General features: G+C 45.3%; 1 protein-coding gene across 7 annotated transcripts in view; it reads right to left on the bottom strand.

The window, feature by feature from the left end:
- LOC116833394 (rho-related GTP-binding protein RhoG-like) overlaps window positions 1-12298 on the bottom strand; it is a 28655-nt gene extending 16357 nt beyond the window's left edge. For 3 of the 7 annotated variants that reach the window (XM_032794905.2, XM_032794907.2, XM_032794908.2), the window contains exon 1: window positions 3197-3619. The gene's annotated coding sequence lies outside the window, so the exon portion shown is untranslated. Of the gene's footprint in view, window positions 1-3196; window positions 3620-4161; window positions 7193-11383; window positions 11504-12187 lie in introns of those variants that run through there. The other 4 variants (XM_075068936.1, XM_075068935.1, XM_032794904.2 and 1 more) reach the window with 4 other exon arrangements.

Here is a 12298-nt window from a genome sequence, read left to right as displayed (position 1 = left end):
AAAGGACAACAAAAATGATTAAAGGTATGGAACAGCTTCCATATCAGGAAGGGGTAAAAAGACTGGGACTGTTCATCTTAGAAAGAGATGACTATTGGGGAATACGACAGAGGGCTATAAAATCATGACTGGTCTGAAGAAAGTAAGTGTTATTTGCCCTTTCACGTAACACAAGAACTGTGTCACCCAATACAATTGGTAGGCAGCATGTTTAAAACAAATATAAGCAAGTACTTCTTCACACAATGCACAGTGAACCTGCGGAACTTATTGCCAAGGGATGTTGTGAAGGTCAAAACTATAACTGGGCTCAAAAAATAATTAGATAAGTTCATGGAGGACAGGTTGATCATTCAATATTAGCCGAGACAGTCAGCCATCCAACCCCATGCTCTGAGTGTCCCTAAACCTCTGACGGCTAGAAGCTGGGACTGGATGATAAGGTATAGATCGCTCAGTTGCCCTGTTTTATTCATTCCCTCTGAAGCGTCTGGCACTGGCCACTATCAGAAGATAGAATACTGGGCTAGATGGATTATTGGTCTGACCCAGCATGGCCATTCTTATGACAAGCTGGTGCAGCACATGGAGAGGCAACAGTTGTTTCTACCTCCTGGTCCATCTGGACATTTAGGAGGACAAAAGTTAAGTTCAACTAGGATCAGGTTCTCTCTCTTTAGTGGTTACTACAGACACAAGCTTTTAATAGGTTCAGAAATTTCAAGGCCAGAACGGACTGTTGTGATCATCTAGTCTGACCTCTTATATAACTGACCATAGAACTTCCCAAAAATAACTCCGAGAGCACACCTTTTAGAAAAACATTCAATTTTGATTTAAAACTGGTCAATGATGGAGGATCCACCATGACTCTTAGTAAGCTGTTCCAATGGTTAGTTACTCTCACCGTTACAAATTTAAACCTTATTTCCACTCTGATTTTGTCTAGTTTCAATTTCCATCCATTAGATCATGTCATACCTTTGTCTGCTAGATTAAAGAGCCCATTGTTAAATATTTGTTCCCCTATAGACTGTAATGAAGTCATCCCATAGCATCCTTTGTTATGCTAAGCAGACTCAAAGAGCTCAATCACTACAATGCCTGTTTTCTAATCCCTTAATCATTATTGTGGTGGCTCTTTGAACCCTATCCAGTTTATAAACATCCTTCTTGAATTGTGGACACCAGAAAGGAGGACACAGGATTCCACCAGCAGTTGTACAAGGGCCCAAATATAGAGGTAAAATGACTTTTCTACTCCTACTCAAGATTCCTCTATTTCTGCACATGTGACAAAAGTGCTAGGAAACAGCAACTGATTCGCCATTCTGCTTACTACAATCACAAGTAGTTGTCCTGGAGTAGCCCTCATTAAAAAAGGCTATGCCTAACTGGTGGATTGGGATGGGCTGAGAGCCCAAAAGGCAGAAAAGGCATAAGAAGTGCCCAGAAAGAAGCAGTTTTTCAGAGTCAGAACCAGAAGATCTCCCTCCCAGGGAAAATATCTTCTGTCTCCCCCATCCTTGGCTGAAAGAGCTAATGGTTGTAGGATATTGTAAATTCAAAGCAGTATCACTCTGTACAGGTGGTGAGGAGAATACGGTGAAATAAACCACAAAGTGTTTGATCAGAATAATGTCTCTGAGCAGGACCTTGCCCTGTCATAGCATCCCAGGATTGCGTTAGCTCTTTTGGGCACAGTGTCACACAGGGAGCTCAAGTTCAGCTGATTATACCCCCTCCATCCCCAAATATTTATCAGGGTCACTGCTTTCCATGACAGAGTCCCCTATCCCGGAAGTATGGCCAACGTTATGTCTTCCTAGATGTATACATTTAGCCATATTAAAACATTGTTTGCTTGTACACACTTTACCAAGCAATCCAGATGGCTCTGAATCTCAGTAACCTGTCCTCTTCATTATTTACCACTCCCCTATTTTTCTGTCATCTGCAAACTTTATTAGTCATGATTTTGTGTTTTCTTTTAAGTTGTTGATAAAAGTGTTAAATAGTTTAGATCCAAGAAACAATCTGTGGCACTCCGCCTGAAACACACCCACTCAGTGATGATTCCCAATTTACAATTCAGTATCAGCTCTACAACTTGGTGTTTCCTTTGGAACATGCAAAATTTCACTCTGTTTGTTGCAGTATTGTCTTGATCAAGGGTCTCAAACTCAAATAACCACGAGGGCCACATGAGGACTAGTACATTGGCCTGAGGGCCGCATTACTGACACCTCCCCTGTGCCGCCCTTGGCCCCGCCCCCACTCCACTCCTTCCATGAAGCCCTGCCCCTGCCCCACCTCTTCCCATCCCTTCCCTGCCTCCATTCCAACCCCTTCCCCAAAATCACTACCTCACCCCACCTCCATCCCCTCCCTGTCCCCAGGGGGTGCAGGAGGGGTGCAGCAGGGGGCTCAGGGCAGTGGTTTGAGGTGTGGGGTGCAGCAGGTGGCTCAGGGAAGGGGGTTGGGGTGCAGGAGCGGTGTGGGGTTCAGCAGGGGGCTCAGGGCAGGGGGTCAGGGTGCAGGGTACAGCAGGGGGCTGAGGGCAGTGGGTTGGGGTGCAAGAGGGGAGTGGCAGGGGGTTCAACTGCAGGAGGGGTTCAGGGGGCAGGGCAGGCTCCCTGCCTGCCTGCCCTACCCCTGCGCCACTCCAGGAAGTGGCTGGAACATAGGGGAGCAGGGGCACAGGGTGTGTGTGTGTGTGTTGCTGTTGCTTCAGGCACCGCCCCTAGCATCTCCCATTGGCTAGAAATGGGGAACCGCAGCCAATGGGAGCTGCTGGAGGCGATGCTTGAAGCAACATCAACACACACCCCTGCATCCCTCCTCCCGCAGGTTCTGTCCGCTTCCCAGAGTGGCGCGGGGGCAAGGCAGGCAGGCAGGGAGCCTGGTTAAACACTGGAGAAGGGCAGAGGGGCTGCAAGGACCTCACAGGCCACAGAAAATAACCGCATGCAGCCCGTGTGTTTGAGACCCCTGGTCTTGAGGGTGCTCCCATTCTGACCTAAATACACGTTTTATGGAATCATTAATACGGAGAATCTGCTCTTTCTTGCTACCGTATGGGAATTTTCTGGTGTCTCCCTCCAAACCCACCCATGAAGGCTGTTACAGATCACCTGACAGAGTAATTTCACCCCAATGTTGAAATATCGGGGAGAGAGGGGGAAGACAGACATACCTCTTGGGGACCTTCTTCTGACTCCACTAAAGACAAGAGTTCACCTCTCAGGAAAAATAAACTTGAGTGCTTCCAGCGCTTTCTAGAGTTTCCTCATACTTTTTATACTTCCTGGATTTTGGAAAGGCTCTGTCAGAGGAAAAATAGAAAAATGTGGAAAATTTAAAGAGAAAAGGGAGAGAAAAGGTTGTGACTTCTTGTTCATTTTCTGATGGGCCTTTTTACTTGCCCCTTTTGTATGTAGTTAATGGTGGAAAGTGTGTCTTGGCCCACCCTGACCAGAATTATGGCTGTTCTGCGTCATCTTTCAGGTGAAGAGCAACTCCCACTTTCCTCATCATAGCTAACACTTTAGAAGCAAGAGTCTCATATATAAGTCAGGGGTTCCCAAGGCACTGGACATGATTACAAAGGAAAGGGAGAATCTTTAACTTACCCAATTACTGTGCTCTGGGTTATCTTACTATCACAGTGTGGAGACTGACCTTATTTGCTCTTTTTGGCTGTTTTCTTTAGTAGCTAGAGTTGCTATTGCTCCTGTGCTCTGCCCTTGCAACAATGCTCTTGCTGCCAACCTTTTTAAATAGAGTGGGATTGGCTTTGAACAGAAAAAACATGCATCTAAAACTGTTTGAAGGCCTTGTTTAGCAAAATTTGGCAGTCCTCATTAAAGTCCCTTCAAACAGTTTGAGCAGGGCCCCAGACAGCCTTGGATACCTGTGCGCAGAAGAGGAGGGCTTAGTACGGCTTAGTACCCACCACTAAGTACAATGATAGTTATCCTACAAAACCATCATTCTGATTAGCTCCTCTCTGTGTTTTCCAAGCACAGGAAGAGCACTATCAGTTGCAAGAAGGAAGGAGAAGCAATGGGTAAAAAAGGAGAGACCAAAAGGGTTTCTCTGACTGGATGCACTGTATTCACATCCTACATACCACTGTAATAATCTTTGTACAAAATATACCTTGTGAGGTATCATTTGAGAACTAATAACTTGGTGGTCACTAATATCGTGAAATATGAGTAGCAACATTATAATGCAAAGTTATAGATTTCCATTGTATGATGTTGGTAGCATATGTTCACACAGCTCCTTTACAAGCATTGAGGGGCAAGAATAATCTTGTAACTAAAGCAGAGAACTAGGAATTAGGACTCCTGGGTTCCATCTCCAGTTCTCCCACAGATTTCCTGGGTGACCTCACATAAGTCACACAACTTCACTGTACATCTATTCCCCATCTGTAAAATGGAGTTTAGTCTTCACTGCCTCGCAGGGGTGCTGGCACGCTCAATTCATTCACTTTTTAAAGCAGTGAAATCCTCAGACAGAAGACTCTAGAAAAGGGACACAATATTAATTATAGGTCGAACATATACAATTAATGTTTCTTCAAGCTTTTCCATTTTATATGCTCACATATAAGTTTAAACGTTTAAAACTGTGTCACAATTATTTAGGTTAACATTTGCTGTCACTCCAAAGGCAGTTTTTAAGAAAAGTTTGAATAGAAACTGTTCAGTTGTTGAAGGGGTGGGCATTCAGGGAAAATACAGATTTTCTGCTAGAAAAAAAGTCTGACCTTTCTGAACATCACTAGCACTTCAGCAGGAGGTAGAAGAAACCTGAAGTTTAACAGGGACATAACTGTTCAGTCACAAAGGTACCTTTCAGATGTCTGCTCAAAATCTGTTTTGATATGGCCAAGATACAAGGATTTTAAAAATACATACTTCACACATGCAGAGGGTTTTGTTAAAAGAATAAAACTAGATCTGTCCATGTTTCATTAGCAATGAGTATTGTGCTTGTAGAAGGGTGGAATACTGTCAGGGCTGCTAAGCTGTTACAGCTGCTCAGTGCTTCTGTTCTTGGAGCTCCAGTATTTTCAACACTAACAGAGAGCACGGCCTGCTAATTCAGTAGAACTCCATGTCACTCAGAGAGAAAGGCAACAGGCATGGTTCGGTGACAAAGACACTCGGCCAGGTTTATTGCCCTCATGGCACAGTCATAACAACTTGCACAACTACATTAACACGAGTGCCCCGTGGCAAGGAGTGACTCAGTCAGCAGCAGCAATCTCTGCTGTCCCCTCAGCCATACCATAAACCTTTAACAGATACCCCAACATTTAGACAAACAACTGAAATAAACAATTTTCGTACCACCTTATGTGTTTCATGACATCTGTTTGTTACCTCCCATTATCCCTGATATCTCAGGCCAAAGATCCCTATTCAGTGTTCTGTCAAACTATCTTATCTTGTACTAGATTGGGGTGTAGCTATACTAGCCTTCTAAAATGTATTTACATATCTAGTGCCTTGTACACTAATAACTGCCAAGTTCATGTACTGAACAGTGAATCTGTAGCATCTATTTTAACACATGGCCTGACTTTGGTTCATAGCCTCTGGTTCAGGCCTTGCCCCAGGCTCAGTGCTCTAAGCTCTTTGCTACAATGCTTATATAAACTGAACGGAGGGTATTACTGGAGAGATAGTCTCAGTATTCCATTAGATTTGTGCATTTATATAGCTAAAATTCCAGGAATATCATTGTGGGTCACACTGAAGCCTATTATGTCTGTAGAGTCAGCATGAAGCAATGGAATCAGCTACAAGTATGTTCAGAATATCACCAGGATGAATTATTACTGGGTTTCACCATCTGTGACCATACAGTTTTTAAGTTCTCAGTCATTTTCACTTTACAAATTACACCTGTGTGGTGTACAGCTACAGTAAGACATGTATTTATGACAGACCAAGAGTCATAAGACTACTGTTACCTCTGATATCACAACCAATCACCACCCTCCCTCTACAACTGATTTGCATAAAACTATTTCACTGGATGCATGAGGGCAATTGCACAGATGGCTTGATCATTTGGCCCAGCTGCTATCAACAGCTCTCCAAGCACAACCTCCCCCAGATACAAACCACCACCACAACTCACCAACAATTAGTATGCACAATAAACGCTCATGGCAAGGCACACCCTTCATTCACCATCATCATTAAAAATCAATAAAAAATTATCAGCACAATAGATACCCTTACTCAGACTTACCAAAAAATATAAACCTAAGTGACAACACACAAATTTTTTGAGTTCTCAGTCATTTTTACTTTGTGACTTATACCCTGTACTTGTGAAACAACCCAGCTTTTCAGCTACTAGTACATAAGTTTTATTTCATTTTTTAAAAGATATAGGTGTTTAAAGTATGGTCTGAATGTGCTGAAGTAGCCAGGGCTCCAAAAGAATTCTGGTTTAATTGTATTGTGTGCCCAGATTGTACAGGAAAGTGCATTTAACTTGTGTCTAGCAAATAATTGCATGTTATGTCATTGTTTTAGAGCTTCTTTAAAAAAAAAAAAAAAAGCATGGGATATTCCATCCCAAAAACTACCTCAAAGGAACATTAATATTGCAAAATAAAGCACTCCAAAGGCTAGAAATGCCAAATTTATGTTGTCTGCACAACTTAATACTGCCTTCCTATGCCCTTATGATGCAACTTTTAATTATATGAACATTTATTTTCCTCTGCATGACCCAGTGTGCATATTGGGCATTGAGAGGCCCCAGACAATTGCCGTCTTCATAACAGATTTTTGTTAGTGGCACAAGAAAGAACTTGTGGAATTCATGCTTTACAGGCTCAGCTTAGCCTGGGACAGATAGTATGTTGTTAAAGTGACCGGGACCTGCAGACTCCACCTCATTTGTACAAGGGTTGCATGGCAAGCAGTGCATTAAGCATACGGCCCACACACTGAACAATGAGGATAATATAAATATTAAAAAGCTGCCTTTTTCATGAAGCATATCTAATCTCTTCACTGAACGCAGCAGCCTTTTGGGAAAAGTACTATGTGATCATGTAATCTGAGTCCATCATAATGCATATGCACCAGGGGCAGAGTTGAAGTTGTTCAGGCACCTTAACTTTGGCTTTCTAGACCAGAGGTGGGCAAACTACAGCCCGTTGCACTCTCCTGCCTGACCCCTGAGCTCCTGGCCCAGGAAGCTAGCTCCCAGCCCCTCCCCTGCTGTCCTCCCTCCCCCGTAGCCTCAGCTCACTGCGCCACCGGCACAATGCTCTGGGCAGCAGCACAGCTGCAGAGCCGCGGCCTGATCCAGTGCTCTGTGCCACACGGTGGCGTGGCAGGGTCCAGCCGGGCAGCACAGCTGCCTGTCCTGGTGTTCTGGGCAGCACAGCTGTAGTGTCACCAGCCACCAGTGCTCCAGGCAGCACAGTAAGGGAGCAGGGAGGGCTGGATAAAGGGCAGGGGAGTTTGGGGTGGTGGTCAGGGGGTGAGGGTGTGGATAGGGGTCGGGGCATCAGAGGGCAGGGAACAGGGGATTGAATGGGGGCAGAGGTTCCAGGGGGGGGCAATGTGCAAGGAGAGGAGGGGTTGGATGGGGTGGTAGAGGGAAATCAGGGGACATGGAGAAGGGGTGGTTGGATGGGGCAGTGGTTCCAGGGGGTAGTCAGGAAGGACAGGGGGAGTTGGATGGGGCAGCAGGGGGCAGTCAGGGGTGGGGAATCCAGGAGCAGTCAGGGGACAGGGAGCAGCAGGAGAGATGGGGCAGGAGTCCCAGGGGGGCCATCAGGGGGCGAGAAGCAGGGGGGTCGGATAGAGGGCAGGGACCTGGCCATGCCTGGCTGCTTGGGGAGGCACAGCCTCCCCTAACCAGCCCTCCATACGATTTCAGAAAACCGATATGGCCCTCAAGCCAAAAAGTTTGCCCACCCCTGTTCTAGATGATTAGAGATTCCATTTGCAACTTAATAGTCTTTTAATATAGCAGAGGTGCGAAGGTGTTAATGGAATAGTTTACACTTTCTGTACATCTTCCAATGGAGGTCGGGGGGTAGATCAGGCCAAAACCAAAGGGTTTACCAATATAAATTATATCCCATTCATTGTTACCAGTATCTTCAATTCCCCAGTTACAGATATTTAAGTGCAGAAATTACGGCTTTGAAAAATAGCAGACATGGAGATGGGAGACATACTGTGAAGATCTGGAAACATCAAAATAATCCACAAGAATGCCCCATAAATAGCAAAGTCTAATTTCTTTTCTCCATTTATTTTTACATTTTCAATAACCTTAATTATTTTCTCCACCTACACAGCTTGTCTTATTTGATTACTCATGAGTGACCTAAGAATTTGTCACTGATAAGCTGGAGAGTCTATACCATTAATTTCTGCAGAAACTAACCTTTCATTAATAAAGGTTCTAACCACTACAATTCTGAAGATAACCTTCCAAATGTGAACAGATGCAGAGTTGTCTTTTTCTTTCTTCTGGAGTTTCAGCACTTCTGATACTGCTGAGAGCTTTCCTGATACATTGGGCATATTTTATTCACTCACAAAACCTTTCATTAAGATGGAGTGTTAAGTGATGCTGCTGTACAACATGCCTTCCGTTCCCAGAACATGGGATTTCAAATCCCCAAAATCACACATTAAAAACCCAGGAAACATTCAGATGAGGTCTCCCCACATACCCTTGAGAAATGTCATCATTACAAGAAAATCAAATCAAGCTTATGGAGGCCAGGAAATACAGAGTTAATCTGATATTTCATGAACAATACCCCCCCATTGGGATACCTGCACATTCATTTGGAAGTATAATTTGTTAGCCTAAACTGCAGAAATACAGCCATAGTAAACCCCCCTAATATAAGACTCTCTTTTGGACAGCCCTTTTGGTATGTTACTCGAGCTGCCCAATGGCATGCCTGCCATGAAGACACTCTGGTTTGATTTTTAACAAGTCCCAGATATTTCCATCTTTTCTGGATTACTTTAGAGATAAGGGGTTGTGAATTCTGACAAATCTTGGTATTTTATTCCACTTAGAGTATTTTCCTAAGTTATTTGCTCTCCAAGGCACTTAGATAACTGACTGTACCTTAGATGGATTTCCGGTTTTGACCTCCATATGTTAGTTGGAAATAATATTTGAGTTGAAGATTCATAGTTTGATTTTAAAAGTGTAGATTTTCAATAACTAAATCTTGTTAAGAGGATAAATGCAGCTGTTGCTTGCCAATTTGTGATATTATTTCCATCTGGACATCCCCACTGGCTTGCATGCTACTACCAAGATATGTGAATTTACTCACTTCTTGTACTCCTTTACCTTCTAAAGAAATACTTGAGTTATGAGTTGCTGGATTCTCATTAGATTTTTTTTCATAACTATTAATCCTGTCTTGTTAGCGATGCTTCACTTAAGCCTCACTAAACCATGGAGACCACTTTCATGTATGCAGCCAGACTGCTGACAACCGCAAGGTAAGACACACTTGTTCACCTCTACGGACAACAGACAAAATTCAGCACTGAAACGAGGTATACTTGAGCTCTGAAAGTATATATGCACCTCTTTTCATATCACAGCAACAGGTCTGCCAAGATGCTCCAACTAAGTCTTAGATCATTCAATACAGCTATACCTAACAGTGAATGTAGCAGTAGAGCATGAAGATGAATGCTGGAATTCAAATCTGTGAAACAACACGAACAATGGCATGTTTTCAATCCTTCCTCATATCTACCTATAGTAGATTCATAGATTTTAGGATCAGAGAATAAACTTCCCACACAATCTTCCCCGTGGTACAGTGATACGGTGATTATAGTTAGTTATGCAATGTAAGTTGGCTCCAGGACAGGACTGCAGCAAAGGGTGGTAACAGGCTCCAGCAGTAATTGAAGCATGGTCAATACTGTCCATTAATTAAAGCACAAATGCTGGTCAGTGGGCCCACGTGCTCTCGGACAGCACCTCCCCAGAGCAGAGGATGACGGTGAAAGTGGGATACTCTCCCCCTGTCCTCCAAGAAAGGACAAAAATCGGCTCTTCAGTGCTCCCTGCCAATCCACCTCAGAGTTAAAAAAAGGTTTGTCAGGCCCCTTTGAGCCAAAACAGGATACTAAAACTTGTGTGTGTATTGCAGGGAGAGCTCAAAAGAGTGCCACTGATCTAGGTGCTTATACATCATCCATCACTGTAGTATCTGAGCACCTCAAAAACAATTAATTTACCCTCACAGAAGTACTGTAAGGAAGATGTGGGGAAGTTTTATCATTTTAAAATGGGGAAACTAGCATTCCACTTTAAATCAATCACACTGTGCATATTAATTTTAAAGAAGCTACAGAATTCAGTCCTTAATAGAGATCACGCTGCAACCCTAACTATTGTGCAGTTATTGCTGCCCATAATATAGGCTGTTCCTGTCCCCAGATGAGGCCTCACAGTTCCTCTTGGCTAATACATTTAGGATATCCAATAACTTATTCATGGATTGGTTTGTGACGTCATTGCTTGTTCCTCTCCATGAGGCATTAAGTTGGGATATGACTTAACAGAATTAGGGGTATCTGTTCTGCTATTAGAATAGGAGTACTTGCGGCACCTTAGAGACTAACAAATTTGCTATTGCTACAGTAAGTAGCTTAGAGGGAGAATGACACCGCCCTGGGGAAAAAAATGACAGCTTGCCAGCGCCACCAACTGTAAATATTTCCCCTGGATCAGGACTTGAAAATTTCACTTGCTAGTGACAAACTGGAGCTTTCTATTTTAACTGTAGGAGGCCCAAGCCATTGTTTTCTACAAAATATACAATTTTATTAAGAAAAAGAGATAGGTTTTGTAGTTATAAAGATCACGTGTCTTATATTCAGGTTACGTTGCCTTCCTGAGTCTTCTGACAGACAGCACTAGGGCCACAACTGCAGCCCACCACTTTCCCAAGCAGTGGTGTGATATACTCTGCATAATTCTGATCAGTTTCAGGGTGCTATTCAAAACTCTGCACAGCACAGCAAGACTCTGGCTGCTTGCTGGGAAAGCTATCGACATCGCAGGCACAAGGGATACTCCCTGAGAGAAGCCAAAGTGCAAATGGGGCAGCAGAGACTGCAAAATCAAAAGTCTTCTCATGCCACTCTCAGCTGTCAAGACCTCAGAAATGGGTAGCTCTCTACCCAAGCAACTACCAGGAGAGATGTAGACTAACAGAATGCCTATCACACACAATAAGAGGCGCGTCTTACAGGAGGCATTTGGAGGACATTTTTCTTACAAAAAAATCAAAGACGTTCCACAGGGAAGGGCAGTAGGGAAAGAGAAACACCTGTGAACAGGGCTTTGGAGCTGTGCTCCGGCTCCACTCCAGCTCCAGGCAAAAACCTGCAGCTCCACTGCTCCGGAGTTGCTCCACACTCCAGCTCCGGGCTCTGTTCCAAAGCCCCGCCTGTGAAGAAACGTCTTATATGAAAATAAACTAGATGATAGCGGAGAGGCCCTGAGCACAAACCACGAAAGACAATAGAGATGGGCAGTTCCTTGAAAGTGAGGAAGAGAAACATTAAATTGACAAAGAAGTTAACTCAAGCATTTGGAGATAGGCATGTATGAAAAACGCTAAACAAACTAAAACGGTGCAGCACACAATGCCTCCTGCTTCAGGCGGGAAGGCAAGAATCGCGGAGGGTGTTCTAGACAGCAGGGGCAGTGACGCGACCCTTGCAAAGCCGCTTCACCTGGTCCCCTCACGGAGAGCGGCACAGAGCAGCCCCAGGCCCGACGGCAATAATCGCAGCGAGCCTGCCCCGGGGCGAGGCCACTAGCCTGTACTCAGGCCAGACGACTTCGAGCCCCTGCTCGCCCACAGCCGCCGTGTCGCTGGGCCTCGGCTTGGGCCCCTCCCGGTCGGGAGGCCCGGCCCGGAGGCCCGGCCCTGCGCTCAGGCGCCCGTGAGGGGCCCAAGATGGAGGCAACGCACCAGCTCCCCACTGGGGCCCCGCGCGGCCTCCCAGCGCACTACACGGACGAGGCGCCGAGACACCGGCCCGCGGCCGCTGCAGCCCGGAGCCGCCCCCGACGGGCTCCGGGACATGCGGCCAGAGCGCCCCCGGGGAGCTGGCCCCGCGCTCACCTCGGGTGGGTCGGCCGGCGGAGACCGCACTCGCCGCAGACTCCTCTCGTGCTCCGGCCCTCGGCGGCAACGACCGGTACGAGTCGAGTAACCGCCAAGGTCCCGCCCTGC

Source organism: Chelonoidis abingdonii, chromosome 8 (assembly GCF_003597395.2).
Source record: "Chelonoidis abingdonii isolate Lonesome George chromosome 8, CheloAbing_2.0, whole genome shotgun sequence".
NCBI classification, from domain to species: Eukaryota; Metazoa; Chordata; order Testudines; family Testudinidae; genus Chelonoidis; species Chelonoidis abingdonii.
Note: the sequence above shows the minus strand (reverse complement) of the source record. Positions and strands in the feature narration are given on the sequence as shown.